The following is a 17,665-nucleotide window of genomic DNA, read 5'->3' on the forward strand; positions in this document are numbered from 1 at the left end:
AATACATCAGTGTATCATGTTTTATCACTGACCTAGCTGGCAGATAAAATGAAATGAATGTTTGAACTAGTTTGAGTACACAGAGTATTTCTTCCTTGTATGCTGGATTTTTGTATTAGTGATAACTAGCACTCGCCTGATACACGGTCAGCCTAGGATCGATCCCAGTCAGTGGACCCACTGGGCTATTTCTCATTCCAGCCAGTGTACCACGACTGGTATATCAATGGACATGGTATACATGTATGTATCCTGTCTGTAGGATATAGTGCATATATAAAAGATCCTTTGCTACTAATGAAAAAATGTAGCGGGAAACAATGTGGTACAGCGCTCGCCTGATGAGCGATCGATCTAGGATCGATTCCCTTCGGTGAACACTCTGCACTATTTCTCGTTCCAGCCAGTGCTGCACAACTGGTGTAACAAAGGTCGTGGTATGTACTATCCTGTCTGTGGGATGGTGTATATAAAAGATCCCTTGCTGCTAATCGAAAAGAGTAGTTCATGAAGTGGCGACAGCGGGTTTTCCCTCTCAATATCTGTGTGGTGTGGTCTTTAACCATATGTCTGATGCCGTAAATAAAATGTGTTGAGTGCGTTGTTAAATAAAACATTTCTTTCCTTCCTTCCTTCTTTACAATTTAAAATCATATTGCTTGCATACATGTAGGTTAAATCTTCTTTTTTTAATACAGGTATTAAGGCAACTGATAGAACAGCCAAATTAGGTACCACAATTATTGATTAATGCAAATAAACACCTCTGAATACATTGGCTGTTCTGTTTGTAAAGGAAATGTTTTTTACTTACATGTACATCGAAATTTTATCAAACAATTGTTATACAAATTTTAACTTTATTCATTAAAATAGCGTAACATTGCAATTCAAAGGTTCATTTTTAACTCTCGTTATTTTTCTTTTAATGACACTACTAGAGCATATTGATTTATTAATTGGTAATTCTGGCATATTGTCTTACAAAAGCACTCTACTACATATTTCCATTGGCAGCAAGGGATCTTTTATATGCACCATCCCACAGACAGGATAACATATACCACAGCTTTTGATATACCAGTTGTGGTGCACTGGCTGGAACGAGAAATAGCCCAATGGGCCCACCGACAGAGATCGATCCTAGACCGACCACGTGCTTAACCACTGAGCTACGTCCCACCCCCATCTCAAACAAACTATAAGTTCACATCCTGGTACACCTAATCTCTCTGACTAACCACTGACACCTAATCTCTCTGACTAACCACTGACACCTAATCTCTCTGACTAACCACTGACACCTAATCTCTCTGACTAACCACTGACACCTAATCTCTCTGACTAACCACTGACACCTAATCTCTCTGACTAACCACTGACACCTAATCATTACAACCCCTGTTATATATGGACAGACAGCTCAAATAGCCCAGGTGTGTCCGAGATGGCATTATTAATGCACCTTATCTGAGACGTAATCCTACACTGTGTATATTAATGGGACATACCCTAGTTTTTAAACATACATGTTTTTTCACTATTAGAGCCGTTTATGATCACTGAAATCAAACATTACTTAGATTTTATTATTTAGATAATCCATTTTCATAGAATTGAAGTATTTCTGGTCATCCTGTTGTTTCTGCCCATTGGGCTATTTCTCATTCCAGCCAGTGCACCATGACGGGCATATCAAAGGCTGTGGTATGTACTACCCTGTCTGTAGAATGGTGCATATAAAAGATCCCTTGCTGCTAATTGAAAAGAATAGCCCATGAAGTGGTGACAGCAGGTTTCCTCTCTCAAATATCTGTGTGGTCCTTAACCACATGTCCGACGCCATAGAACCGTAAATAAAATGTGTTGAATGCGTCATTAAATAAAACATTTCTTTCTTTCTTTTTCCTGTTGTTTCTAATATCACAAAATGCATTTTTCATATTTTTTAAAAACGCACGTGCATCTGAGAAGTAGCACTTTATAACCAGGCTGCAAAATGACCGGGTTCGCATCGCAAAAAGCGATGCAAAATCTTGCGATCGTGATGCAATATTGTAACAATGACTAGCAGTTTGTGATGCATGCGTTTTGTAACCAAATTGAATTGAGATCGCGGAGAAGAACGCACTTAGGGGTGTCGATTTTCCGTGATCGCAGCCAAGGTAACCGATTTGCCAATGATAAACATTTTTTAAATTTATCTCAGTGTACAACCTTCTCGCATGTGTTAGTATTTCAAATAGAAAATACTGTCGGAATACGCAGAGAATGTTTGATGTTTTAACAAGAACAGTGACGTAACGTACTAGTTGCTACGTCATCGTGGTAACCTAATTTGCAAGCAGCTATGACCTTGTACACTGAACTTGTAGCCTACCGTGCACGCAAATATATTATGTTCACAAATTAAATATACCGCGATAATTGCGAACATGCTGATAGCTCCGCGAATTACGCGTTAACTTATTTCCGATTTAGCTTTGAATAATGCCTATAGATACAAAACACATAGCGCATCGCATGCACTTTATTTTTATTGTCAAATTACCTGCCACGTGGTTTTATACTACAAGGTAATACTGACACTCGGTGCTATGCATGATCTGCGTTCAGCGATAGCCAGTAGTCAAAATGTCTGATAATTATTTTGACCGGTTGTCGAAGTAGTCGTTCAGTTTAACTTGTTGCGTAAAAAACAGTCTGGCAAACATTAGCGACAAACGGCTGGCTGAACTCACGTCTGGTATCTCGTGACTACGATATTTCAGTTTGTTGTTTTTACACTGATTATTCTTATATTCGATACATACTTGTGGCTTTCGTTATTTGTAAACCTGAATGAATGAATGAATGAATGAATGTTTAACGACAACCCAGCACAAAAAATACATCGGCTATTGGGTGTCAAACTATGGTTAATGCAAAACTAAAGTGATGATCAACATCAATATAAAAATTCAACAGGTCAATAAAAACACAGTGTAAAGGACTGTAAAAATACAAATATTTGTAAACCTGAATGCAACCTATGAATACTACTAATAAATAGTATTTGGTCTAGTTTGTGATTTTTCAAGTTTTCTGCATCATGTATTATCAGACATACATGCGGACAAGACTAACGGCATGCGGACCGCATGGCGAGAATGTCTCGAGTATAATTATATCGTACGTGAAACTGTCATTGAAAGGAGTTCAGTTGATATTGGTCGTTTTTATTTTATTATTGGCAAAAACTATCGTGAAAATGTAAAATGAAAGCTTGATCGCGAATTATTTTAGCCGCGAAAATGTTTGCATATACATACGGTATTATCGACTAATTAACAGCTTGGCGTTTTTAATTTCGAATTGCCTCGGCAAATAATGTTCCGGTAAAATACGCATATATATCGTTTAAGAATTGTCAATTTTCATAACAAAAATGAACACCGAATACGTTGGAATGATCAGCCAAACAAGGAATTTTTCTCGGGCTTCAATCGCACTTTGGATCAGACATACAAATCAACTCAGGAAAGACAAAAAAATCACTTTGAACAAGTTAGATGACCAAACTGCTTAGCATAACCATTGACAAATATTATTCAGAAATATGTTGTACTATAAAAATTAAACCCTGACATTTCTATGCTATTTTCTATATAGCCCCCAAAAAACAAAGTGACATTCTCTGGGTGTGTGTGTGGAGGGGGAGGGGGGAGGCAACTGCCCCCCTTGACCTCCGGAGGATACGGCCTTGTAAACAAGTGACAGTGATGACCCTTCACATGTACTGTTCTGTACTTGTTTTATTTTGGGGTAAGCAGCCCACAATACAGATACATGTATAAGAAATATGCAATTTTATTAAAAAGAATGTGTTTTAGTCCTGTTTACTCATTTTATTAAAGTGCTAATCAAATTCCAATAGTTGCTAATCAATTCTCCATCCAGTAGGAAAAACTGCTAATCAAAATTTTAACAACAAATTGCACCCTGATAACGAACTTCTAGTCTATTGTTTAAGGATATTTACCAGTTTTAACGTCACAGACTCTTCTTTTACTCTGTTGTAACTTTATTCAAATGAGTTATAGGTTTATAGATTAACTAAACTTAGTGTCTTTTTTTTACAAATTAAAACTAGGGCATGCGCCTTTAAAGCCTCTCACTACACTTTTCAGTGTATACATGTCAAGTGTCTTATTTACAGCCAAGATAACAAAAATAATAAATGCATGTGATTACTCACCTACATGTATATCACCACTTTAGAGGAGTGATCTCAGCTTGCCTTGATTTTGAGAGGTAGGGCAGTGTTTCTGCCAGAAAGACATTTTTGGGTATGGCGCTATTGAGAATTGAATGCAACCACAGTTAACGGGGGTATGAGGGAGCCTCCCCCAGAAAGAAACTGGGTTGAGATTAGGGTTAGGGTTAAGAAAATCATACCTTAATGATAAGAGTAATTCATTTTGCCAAAAACTTAATTGCATAAAAATCTGGATACGGCACAATACCCATTTTACCCTCTGGCAGAAACCTTGTAGGGGGGATGTAGACCAGTGGTAAAGCACTCGTTCAATGCGCAGTCGGTCTAGGATCGATCCCCGTTGGTGGACCTATTGGGCTATTTATTGTTCCAGTCAGTGCACCACGACTGGTTCATCAAAGGCTGTGCTATCCTGTCTGTGGGATAGTGCATATATAAAAGGTTTACTCTCTAGACTATGTTACAATTATCATATGTTTGACATGTTACAATTATCATATGTTTGACATGTTACAATTATCATATGTTTGACATGTTACAATTATCATATGTTTGACATGTTACAATTGTCATATGTTTGACATCCAATAGCTGATGATTAATAAAGCAATGTGCTCTAGTGGTGTCATTAAACAAAACAAACTTGAACTGATTTTGAGAGGGGTAACTGCATGGTCTCCTTCCTGCCGACAGCTAGGAGTGTTTAATATCCACTTTTCCATACACATAATTATGTTAATGTTTGTTTTGTTTAACGACAGCACTAGAGCACACTGATTAATTCATCATCAGCTATTGGTTGTCAAACATTTGTAACATTAAAACTCTTTTTTTTTTTACAAATCTCAAAATATGTCTCATGCAGACGAGTAATAAATCACTATCCTTATATACACCATCCCACAGACAGGATAGCACATACCACAGCCTTTGATATACCAGTCATGGTGCACTGGCTGGAACGAGAAATAGCCCAAGGGGCCCACCGACGAGTATTGATCTCAAACCGACCGCGCATCAAGTGACCACTTTACCACTGGGCTACATCCCACCCCTAGGAGAAATGATGTACATAAACCAGGGGCAGATCCAGGAAATATTGAGGGGGTGAATGTGGAAAAAACAAAGAAACATGGAAAAGAAAAAGTAAAAGCCACACACAATGGGCCTACCGATGGGGACCGATCTCAAACTGACAGTGCATCAAACGAGCGCTTTACCACTGGGCTACGTCACACACACACCCCACACACACACACAATGGGCCTACCGATGGGGACCAATCTCAAACTGAGAGTGCATCAAACGAGCGCTTTACCACTGGGCTACGTCACACCCCCCCCCCCCCACACACACAATGGGCCTACCGATGAGGACCGATCTCAAACTGACAGTGCATCAAACGAGCACTTTACCACTGGGCTACGTCACCCTCCCCCCCCCACAATGGGCCTACCGATGGGGACCGATCTCAAACTGACAGTGCATCAAACGAGCACTTTACCACTGGGCTACATCACACACACCCCACACACACACAATGGGCCTACCGATGGGGACCGATCTCAAACTGAGAGTGCATCAAACGAGCACTTTACCACTGGGCTATGTCACGCCCTCCCCCCCCCCACACACACACACAATGGGCCTATCGATGGGGACCGATCTCAAACTGACAGTGCATCAAACGAGCGCTTTACCACTGGGCTACATCACACACACCCCACACACACACAATGGGCCTACCGATGGGCACCGATCTCAAACTGAGAGTGCATCAAACGAGTGCTTTACCACTGGGCTACGTCACGCCCCCCCTCCCCCCCACACACACACAATGGGCCTACCGATGGGGACCGATCTCAAACTGACAGTGCATCAAACGAGCGCTTTACCACTGGGCTACGTCACGCCCCCCCCCACACAATGGGCCTACCGATGGGGACCGATCTCAAACTGACAGTGCATCAAACGAGCACTTTACCACTGGGCTACGTCACACCCCCCCCCCCCCCCCACACACACAATGGGCCTACAGATGGGGACCGATCTCAAACTGACAGTGCATCAAACGAGCACTTTACCACTGGGCTACGTCACGCCCCCCCCCCCCCACACAATGGGCCTACCGATGGGGACCGATCTCAAACTGACAGTGCATCAAACGAGCACTTTACCACTGGGCTACGTCACGCCCCCCCCCCCCACAATGGGCCTACCGATGGGGACCAATCTCAAACTGAGAGTGCATCAAACGAGTGCTTTACCACTGGGCTACGTTACGCCCCCCCTCCCCCCCACACACACACAATGGGCCTACCGATGGGGACCGATCTCAAACTGACAGTGCATCAAACGAGCGCTTTACCACTGGGCTACGTCACGCCCCCCCCCCCCCCCCCCACACAATGGGCCTACCGATGGGGACCGATCTCAAACTGACAGTGCATCAAACGAGCACTTTACCACTGGGCTACGTCACGCCCCCCCCCCCCCCCCACACACACACAATGGGCCTATCGATGGGGACCGATCTCAAACTGACAGTGCATCAAACGAGCACTTTACCACTGGGCTACGTCACGCCCCCCTTTACTGGGCTACGTCCACAATGGGCCTACCGATGGGGACCAATCTCAAACTGACAGTGCATCAAACGAGCACTTTACCACTGGGCTACATCACACACACCCCACACACACACAATGGGCCTACCGATGGGGGACCGATCATCAAACTGCACTTTACCAGTGGGCATGTCAAACGACACACAATTACCACGATGGGGACCGCTGACAGTGCATCAAACGAGCGCTTTACCACTGGGCTACATCACCCACACCACACACACACAATGGGCCTACCGATGGGCACCGATCTCAAACTGAGAGTGCATCAAACGAGTGCTTTACCACTGGGCTACGTCACGCCCCCCCCCCCCCCCACACACACACAATGGGCCTACCGATGGGGACCGATCTCAAACTGACAGTGCATCAAACGAGCGCTTTTACCACTGGGCTACGTCAAACGCACTTTACCACTGGGCTACGTCACACCCCCCCCCCCCCCCCACACACAATGGGCCTACCGATGGGGACCGATCTCAAACTGACAGTGCATCAAACGAGCACGAGCACTTTACCACTGGGCTACGTCACCGACCAATCCCCCCCCCCCCACACACACACAATGGGCCTACAGATGGGGACCGATCTCAAACTGACAGTGCATCAAACGAGCACTTTACCACTGGGCTACGTCACGCCCCCCCCCACACACAATGGGCCTACCGATGGGGACCGATCTCAAACTGACAGTGCATCAAACGAGCGCTTTACCACTGGGCTACGTCACGCCCCCCCCCACAATGGGCCTACCGATGGGGACCAATCTCAAACTGACAGTGCATCAAACGAGCACTTTACCACTGGGCTACGTCACGCCGCCCCCCCCCCCCCACACACACAATGGGCCTACCGATGGGGACCGATCTCAAACTGACAGTGCACCAACAAGCGCTTTACCACTGGGCTACGTCATGCCCCCCCCCCCCACACACACACAATGGGCCTACCGATGGGGACCGATCTCAAACTGACAGTGCATCAAACGAGCACTTTACCACTGGGCTACGTCACGCCCCCCCCCCCCCCCCACACACACACACAATGGGCCTACCGATGGGGACCGATCTCAAACTGACAGTGCATCAAACGAGCACTTTACCACTGGGCTACGTCACGCCCCCCCCTCCCCCACACACACAATGGGCCTACCGATGGGGACCGATCTCAAACTGACAGTGCATCAAACGAGCGCTTTACCACTGGGCTACATCACGCCCCCCCCCCCCCCCCACAATGGGCCTACCGATATGGACCGATCTCAAACTGACAGTGCATCAAACGAGCACTTTACCACTGGGCTACGTCACGCCCCCCCCCCCCCCCACAATATGCTAAATCTTGCTCTGGGTGGGAGCTGGTGCGTACCTACCAGCTTTAAGACTGATCACTTACTATGCCTCCCGAGGCCAATCAGACATTTAATAAAACTAATTAGAAAAATCAGAGCTCTAAATTAAGACTTGTCTACTTGCCCTGGACTAGCTCTCTTCTTTATCTTTTGATGGACCACTAAAAAATGCACCTAATCTCCCTCATTAAAATTGCGCAAGTTTTTCCCTTTGGCATTAATCCTACAGGACATTCAAAATTCCATAGCACCCAAAACCCACCCTCCACCTGTTACCTACCCCGGTCGGACTGCTGGTGCTCTCTTGCACCTGCCAGTGCACTGGGCACCTGTACACCTGTGAATGAAATAAATCAACCTGCCACCCCCAACAACACAAAACTGGGCACCTGTACACCTGTGAATGACATAAATCAACCTGCCACCCCCATCCCCCACCCCCACCCCCGCAACACAAAACTGGGCACCTGTACACCTGTGAATGACAAAATGGTTAATAATTTCCTGCTTTGATATTTTTCAGCCACAGAACTTTTCCTTCAGTCATGAATATGAATGTTTCACTCTTTATGGAGAGACAATTTAAAAGAGAAGCACATGCGGGAGAGGGGCGTCAACCCCCCCCCCCCCCCCCCCAGCTCTAGCCTGATTACTCTGCTGTTCGAGAGCTAGACGGACATGTATCTGAATAGTTATGATCGCTCTTGGCTGTCAGAGATTACTAAATAGCAGAAAAAACGGAATAGCTGCACCGGGTAGGCAAAGCTTCCCACTCTAATACAACAATAACCCTATGTTTGACATTAAATACCATATTACACTGATAATTTTCGTCTTCGCTGATAACCAATATTTCACATATTAACCAATAATACACACACTATAGGAAGAAGCCTGACCCCTTTCTATAATGTTTAGATTAAATACGTAGGTGCTGACGGGTTCTCCGAACTTCTGTCTAGCCCTGCAACGGCAGAGTACTCCGGCTACCATTGCTCCAAGTACATTTTAAATATAGGGCTTCTAGATTATGGTAGCCCCACTCCCATGGCTAGTGATATTCAGTGTTGGGCTAGTAAATAATTACTATAACTAGCCCAACAGCTAGTAGAAACAAAACCTTGTCAAATGCTGCATTTACATACATTTGTATTTTGTAAATATGAATATCCTGCCCCCTCTTTCCACCCCAATCTGAGGATTTGTAAGCTCAATCTCCCTCTTTAGGTGACATCTGATTATTACTATCAGTAAAATTATATTTATTTAAAGTAGGGCTAGTGAATTTTTAAAATCACTGATCCCATGGCTAGTGAAATTTTATAAAATTCTAGAAGCCTTGAAATATACAACATGACCCAACACCCCCTAGGATATTTGATCTCCTATCTAGACCCCCACCCACCCCACCCCCATGCACAATTTCCTACACACATGGCTGTTTAAACCTCTATCAATAGAAAACATGTCGGTGGGTCAAGTACATTTCTGTTGGGACAAACACAACTGCAGTGATCAGTAGGTTAAGTGGTTGTTTAAATGGTAATGTGGAGTCCTAAGTATATACATGTATATACCAGGGTTGTAGCTAGTATTTTTTTGTGCAGGGGGTAGGGGGAAGGGGGGGGTGAGATGAATGCTTGGAAGGAATGCACAAGGAAGGTTCAAGTCACTACTGGGTCCAGGGGCATGTCCCCCACGAAATTTTTAAATCTAGAAGCTCTGAAATACCATTTTGCAGCCATTTAAGGCATGTTACATACATTAAAAGTCAATATCAATAATTAGTATGTTTCTATTACTATTACTAGCTACGGTCCTGTATACAAAGTTATACATTTTGACAAATAATAATTAGAGGGTAATGTCACTTTCATTCGAAGTCCATTTTATTTGGGCATTTCCATCTTATCAACATTAAACAAACATAACAAGTTACAAAACGAAAATAAACGAAACTAAAGTTTCATGTTACAAACGAAAACCAACATACCTTACCTATAGGTGTACAATTACAAGCAATGCATTCCACGTGGGCATAATCAAGTTTCGGTACAAACTAAAACTTAGCAAACCGCAGTTTTGGGGGAAAAAACCCATTTCCTGGAAATAGACCTATGTCCATGAAGAAAAGCGTACCACGTGATGGGACTTCCATGTCTAAACAGGACTTACTTCCTTGTTTCACAAGTTTTGTCACGTGACTACAGCTGTCGACTTTAGTTATCAGTGCGAAGGCCTTGTACCCGGTAGTTAATAATCGTTGCTACTCTGGATTTGGATTACGCCCGCTTGATACTTGCATTAGCGTACAAAACAGGGGGCATGTTGGGGAGGGGACGACAACCCCCACCCCATCAGCATAAGCGGTGGAATTGGAGGGGGGGGGGGGCTTTTTTTTTTCTCTTTAAAAACCTAGAACTATAAACGTACGTTATCTAGACATGTACATGACCACATGTAACACACACTGTATGTAGAAATTTAATAACGCTGTTATCACTTTACATTGTATTCACGATCACAGATAATTGACAAAAATCTAAGTTCTCAGAGCCGTAGCTAGCAGGGGGCAAGGGGTGAAGACTATTAACTACTCAGTTGCCCCTACCCCACCCCATCCCAAACAAAAAAATCCTAGCTCCGGCCCTGTTCTATTTATTCTGCTAAAAAAACATATGTAATGGATTATATTAAAATAGTCTTTTATTACAAATTTAACACAAAACCCCCCAAACAAACAACAGAGAGCCGAAAATGCAAACGCTTTAAACTATGCACTGGCGTAGGAAGCGGGGGGAGGGGGGAGCAGCAATGTTTTCGATATACTATATATTTATACATGTATTTGTGTGTGTGTGTGTGGGTGTAGGTGTGTGTATGTCTCTCCGTGTGTGTGTGTGTGTGTGTGTCTGTCTGTCTGTGTGTATCTGTCTGTGTGTGTGTGTGTGTGTAGGTGAGTGTGTCTGTGTGTGTGTATCTGTGTGTGTGTGTGTGTATCTGTGTGTGTGTGTGTGTGTTTGTGTGTGTGTATGTGTGTGTGTATGTGTTTGTGTGTGTGTATGTGTATGTGTCTGTGTGTGTGTGTCTCTCTTCTCTCTCTCTCTCTCTCTCTCTCTCTCTCTCTCTCTCTCTCTCTGTCTGTGTATATGTCTCTGTGTGTGTGAGTGTGTGTATGTGTGTATGTGTGTGCCTCTGTGTGTCTGTGTGTGTGTGTCTCTGTGTGTGTGTGTGTGTCTCACTCTCTCTCTCTCTCTCTCTCTCTCTCTCTCTCTCTCTCTCTCTCTCTCTCTCTCTCTGTGTGTGTGTGTGTGTCTGTGTTTGTGTGTGTGTGTGTGTGTGTCTCTCTCTCTCTCTCTCTCTCTCTCTCTCTCTCTCTCTCTCTCTCTCTCTCTCTCTCTCTCATCTTTCTGTTTGTATATCTAAATATCCATCCATCCACCCACCCATCCATCCATCCATCCATATATGTATAGAAAGAAATGTTTTATTTAACGACGCACTCAACACATTTTATTTACGGTTATATGGCGTCAGACATATGGTTAAGGACCACACAGATTTTGAGAGGAAAGCCGCTGTCGCCACTACATGGGCTACTCTTCCGATTAGCAGCAAGGGATCTTTTATTTGCGCTTCCCACAGGCAGGCTAGCACAAACCATGGCCTTTGTTGAACCAGTTATGGATCACTGGTCGGTGCAAGTGGTTTGCATCTACCCATTGAGCCTTGCGGAGCACTCACTCAGGGTTTGGAGTCGGTATCTGGATTAAAAATCCCATGCCTCGACTGGGATCCGAACCCAGTACCTACCAGCCTGTAGACCGATGGCCTGCCACGACGCCACCGAGGCTGGTCCATATATGTACAGGTGCAGACGCGAGCACGTCTTGTGTATGTGCGTGTGTGTGACGTAGGCCTACAATACTTCAAACATGACATGTTAATTCGATGCAAATAGTCCCTTCTTTAATGAAGAGTTCCAGATCCTGCTACCGACAGACTTTTGATCTACTTGACGTAAAGGGGGTCAAGCGGAAGAACATTTGGTTATTTCCAGAATTCACTGATTGACTGGAATACGAAGACACCGCTGTTCTTGTCCCCATTGGTACTTTCGCGGTAATTACCAGCCCGGTTTTAAGCTCCGTCATTCCAACGTAATATCAAGAAATTATGCCAAACCCAGGAGACCTTTCTCAGTGCAAGTAGCCTATTAAATTTATTGTTGCTGTAACTTATTAAAGGTGCAATGTTCTCTATTGACAATGCAGAAACTTATAGTTTGTTCTCTTTAATGACAACCCAAGAGCACATTGATATATTAATCATCGGCTATTGGATGTCAAACATTTGGTAATTTTGATGTATAGTCTCAGGGAGGAAACCCGCTAAATTGTTTCAATTAGTAGCAAGAGATGTTTTATATGCACAATCCCACAGACAGGATAACACATACCATGGCCTTTTATATACCAGTTGGGATGCACTGGCTGAAACGAGAAATAGCCCAATGAGCCTACCGACGGGGATCGACCCCAGATCGACAGCGCATCAGGCAAGCGCTTTACTACTGGGCTACGCCCCGCTACAGACAATGTAAAGTTTTCCTTGCTTAAACTTACTTTCGTAGATTGCACATTTTGTGTGAGTGGTTTGTTTGGGTGTTGTGGGTTTTTTGTGTGGGTTTTTTTGTTTGGTGTGCATATAAACGATCCCTTGCTGCTAATGTTAGAATATAGCGGGTCTCCTCTCAGATTATATCAGATTTACCAAATGTTTGACATCCAATAGCCGATGATTAATAAATTAATGTGCTCTAGTTGTGTCGTTCAACAGAACAAACTTTCTTTCTTTCAGACGTCCTCAACCAATAACCGGTGCATTTCTTTGTTGCTGGGGTGTCGTTAAATATGTATTGTTTCAAACATCGTCAAATCTTAAACATAGCGGATTAGTAAATGATATTTTAATATGGTGACTTTAGATATGACTGACTAAGTGACTGACTGTCTGTCTGTTTGCCTGTGTATCTATTTATATTTATTTATTATTGTGCTAAACCCGAAACACGACCACAGATTTAGAACATTCTTTCAAAACAATATTTTAAACTCCTCCGACAATTTTAACAATTTCTAAAGTTTACATTTGCAATCAGCATCATAAATGAGCTTACGCCTTTGACGCTTTTTTCCTATATTTGAATACTTTCCAAGTTCTTTAACATAACATCACAGATTGCAATGTCGTCTGTCAAGATAAACCTCTGTCCTTGTGTATGGACATTGATGGAAACTATCTGTGACAAACATACTAGTATCTATTTTTACAATCAACTCAAAGACAGACAGAAAGGGATTCAGTTATTCCTGACCGTAGCAGAAAACTATGTCACATCCAGTGCTAAGGCCCGAAACACACCGAAGCTGAGTCTGAGTCTGTTGAGTATGGTACCAGTTGAAAAAGAAACGCACAGAATCGAATGTAACAAAACACAGGTCGCATTTGTAGTGGCGCGAATTACGGAACTGGCTGCAGGCGACATAATTGTAACAGAACATGCGTTATATTTTGACAGCGCCAGACTCACCTGACTCATCTTCGGTGTGTTTTGAGCCTTAGTGGTTCATGAGACATATATACCAAAAATATTTAAACCTTCTTAAGCCAAAGCCTTCTTCTATTCATGACTATCATTTTTAATTTTTTTTTAAACTCGCCAGCAAGTCGATATTTGTCAACACTACTTAGGCCCTATATTTGAGATTGGAATCCCTAGACAGATATTTGGCTTATAAGGACATTGATCAGCTGAGCTGTCTACAAACGTAACTGATAGCTACTATGGTTTCTGATTGGAGCCCATATAACCAGACCTCGGTGTAAAGCGTTAAATAGCTGAATATGATACTTTTTATATGTGTTCTATGATATGATGATCCTCGACATATGAAGGGTTGGAAACAAAAATTCCTTCTTTCTTTCTGTTTTTTTCTTTGTTTGTTGTGGGGGGTTTTCGGTTGTTGTTTTTTTGTGTGTTTTTTTTTTTTTTTTTTGTTGGAGTTGTTTTTGCTTCAATCAAATTACGGTTCAAGCACGCTGCCTTGGGTGCGCAACGTAGCTGTTTAGGCTCCGTCAGACGTTACTAGATTAGTCTGACATAGAAAACCCACTGTTTATTTATTTTTCAAAGCAATGTCATTCAGATGGGGCAGATCTATAACCGTACCTGGAGATGGTGGAAGGAGGGTAAATGCACCCCAAAAAAGTTATTAAAAAGTAATTTTGTATTTGTTTGTTAAAAACTGTTGTTTTAATTTCCATGGAGAACATAACACCCTCTATCTCTAGGCTACATCTCGCCCAAAAACTATTCACAAAGTTAAAGTTTGTTTTGTTTCACAACATCACTAGAGAACATTGATATATACTGACACACAATGAAAACGCAAAACAGATATTTTTCAATATTTTGTTGTGATTAATGAAAAATATATTTATTGGACTTAAAATAACAATTTATGAGAGGAAGCCATTGATTGGTACTTTTGTCTGGGTTTTAATCATGGTTTTGTTCTCGTTACACATACAATAGCAGAAACACACAAAATGGTGTGAAATGCGTTCACTACATGCTCAATCATGCTGCATGCAATGCACGTGAAATGCCAGTATGTGGACACATAAAAGTCACGTAACGGTGTCATATTCCTCGTCACATTAAGAATGCCACGACTCAGAGAAGAACAAAGGGAGCGAGCGTTGGGCATGGTTCAAGGGGGAACTTCGCAAAGCCAAGTTGCTAGGACCTTCAGAGTCCATCCATCAACTATTGGACGACTTGTTGAACGTCATCGACATACCGGGAGTGTCCGTGATCGACCTCGACCTGGTCAACGTCCCGTTACGACCCCACGCCAAGATCGGCAGTTTCGACGACACCACCTCCGTGACCGGTTCAGAACTGCGACGATGACAGCAAGCAACACGATAGGACGTCATGGAAGGCCTATCCATCCGATGACGGTCATCCGTCGACTCAGAACGGCTGGACTCAGATGCAGACGCCCGAACAACGGTAACATCGTGACACCGCGACATCGTGCTGCGAGACTACAGTTTGCTCTCCAGAATGGTAATCATCCACCAGCCTTTTACCGGAGCATTGTTTTCTCAGATGAGTCCCGTTGCTCTGTCTCCTTTGCCGATGGAAGAGCACGTGTGTACAGGAGACTCCATGGACGGTACGCTGACGGATGTGTGAGGGAACATGATCGGTTTGGCGGCGGTTGTCCGATGGTATGGGGGGGGGGGGGGGCAATCAACTGTGATTTCAGGAGTGATCTCATCAATGTCCACGATGCCCTTACAGCCCAGCGTTATGTTGACGTTATTCTAATACCAGTTCTCCAGCCACTTTTGCGCCGTTACCGAAGACCAGGAGGTCCCCTTCTGTTTCAACAAGACAATGCCCGTCCACATACTGCAAGAATTACCCAGGCATTCCTGCAACAAGCCGGTATCACCATTATGACCTGGCCCGCCGTTTTACCGGATTTGAACCCAATTGAACACATGTGGGATGAGGTAAGACGTCGTGTACGTCACCGCCAGCCACCACTGCGTAACGTCGCTGAGCTTGCACAGGCGTTGCAGGAGGAGTGGAGGAACATTCCTGCGGCTTAATTGAGATGTTTGTGCCAATCCTTTCCCCGTCGTCTTCACGCATGCTCACGGGCCAATGGTGGACACACCAGATACTGATCTTGATATGGGGGGGGGGGGGGGGGGGGGGAACTTTTCGATTATGAATGCAACTCGATTACTGATGATAACTGGCCATGTTTCCATGTTAATGTATCTCATGAATACCAGTCATTAATGTCATATTACATTATCCATCAATTCATTAATAGTTTGTCGTTATTTACAATGAAAAGTTGTTTTTGCGTTTTCATTGTGTGTCAGTATATCAATCATCGGCTATTGGATGACAAACATTTGGTAACTTTGACATTTAGTCTTAGAGAGGAAATCCGCAACATTTTCCCCATTAGTAGCAAGGGATCTTTTACATGCACCATTCCACAGACAGGATAGCACAGTAAACGGCGCATATACCAGTCGTGGTGCACTAGCTGGAACGAGAAATAGTCCAATGGCACAATTATTATTCAAGTGACTGGGGTTAATCTTTGCGAACTACTATCATGTAAATATAAACGGTAACTTCTTAAAGTCACTGGGCCTAGTTTCCGAGATAACGATGGCCTACGGTTTCGTATATAATTAATTTTAAACTACTACAATCACCTGGACGACATAATAAATTCTCTTTCCAGCCAGTGCCCCACGACTGGTATGTCACAAGCCGTGGTATGTGTTAGCCTGTATGTGGGATTATGCATATAAAAACTTCTCTTGCTACTAATGGAAACACGCAGCGTGCTTCCTCTCTGAGACTATATATCAGAATTACCAAATGTTTGACATCCAATAGCCGATGATTAATAAATCTATCTGCTCTAGTGGTTAAACAAAACAAACTTTTTTTTACATGTTAAATTTGCCAAAATTGATTATGCAAGAAAAGTCATTCTATGGTCGTTCCCAGCCATTATGAACATTATTGTTGTTTTTTGTTTTGGATTTGGGTTTTTTAAAAATGATTTCAGTTTGATTTGACAGAAAAAGAAAAGCAGAAGTGTTTTGGAAATAATAATAAAAGAAACCCCACTATTTTTGTGTGCAATTAAAAAAAAATCGGTTCAGAAATAACTAGATTGTAGTGCATACCATAGTAAAAAAAACGAAGTTTACTGCTGGGAAGCACTATAAGTAATATGGATTTGCAACGCAACGGTAAAAACGCCGTAACTCTTACTTAATAACCGAGATCGGTGCATTTAAGGATTTGCTTGAAAGTTATCAAATTTGTAATGAGTAGCTATTTATAAAATGTATAACTTGCCTCGGGGTCTACCGGTGCAAACCGAAAATAGATGTATCTGAAGTCACGTGAGAAAAAAATTGCGGAATTCTACAGCTTCGTAATTGTCTTAATGAAAAGGAAAAAGTGAAGCCATCTGCTTTCTGCTTTTCATCGTCATCATCATCTCAAAGGTTCTTCGTTTCTGTTTTACTGTGTCACTGGGTATAGAATGTAATTCGTTAAAGAAATGAGATCGTTGTTCAGCTAACATATTTACGAAGATAATTAGAACATTGATATGAAATTGATACGAGGAGAAAACGGGAAGCTGCTTTATTAATGTCCCGTTGCTCATGATTTAAAAAAGATCGCGAAGAATTCGTCTAGTTCTGTCATTTCGAATTATTTCAAGTCTAAGATCGCTTTCAATATTCCTTAGATCACATTACGATGAAGAATATGGTAAAGGTTATGGGTTAGTGTGAGAGGAAACT

The 17,665-nt window shown here is 42.9% G+C and overlaps 1 protein-coding gene across 3 annotated transcripts in view; it reads right to left on the reverse strand.

Annotated features, from left to right (window-relative positions):
- Positions 1 to 10,374, reverse strand: part of LOC121380167 (leucine-rich repeat serine/threonine-protein kinase 1-like) — an 84,419-nt gene extending 74,045 nt beyond the window's left edge. For 2 of the 3 annotated variants that reach the window (XM_041508986.1, XM_041508969.1), the window contains exon 1: positions 10,230 to 10,374. The gene's annotated coding sequence lies outside the window, so the exon portion shown is untranslated. The remainder of the gene's footprint in view (positions 1 to 10,229) is intronic. The other variant, XM_041508978.1, reaches the window with a different exon arrangement.
- Positions 10,375 to 17,665: the final 7,291 nt, after the last annotated feature.

The sequence above is a fragment of the Gigantopelta aegis genome, chromosome 2 (assembly GCF_016097555.1).
Source record: "Gigantopelta aegis isolate Gae_Host chromosome 2, Gae_host_genome, whole genome shotgun sequence".
NCBI lineage: Eukaryota > Metazoa > Mollusca > Gastropoda > Neomphalida > Peltospiridae > Gigantopelta > Gigantopelta aegis.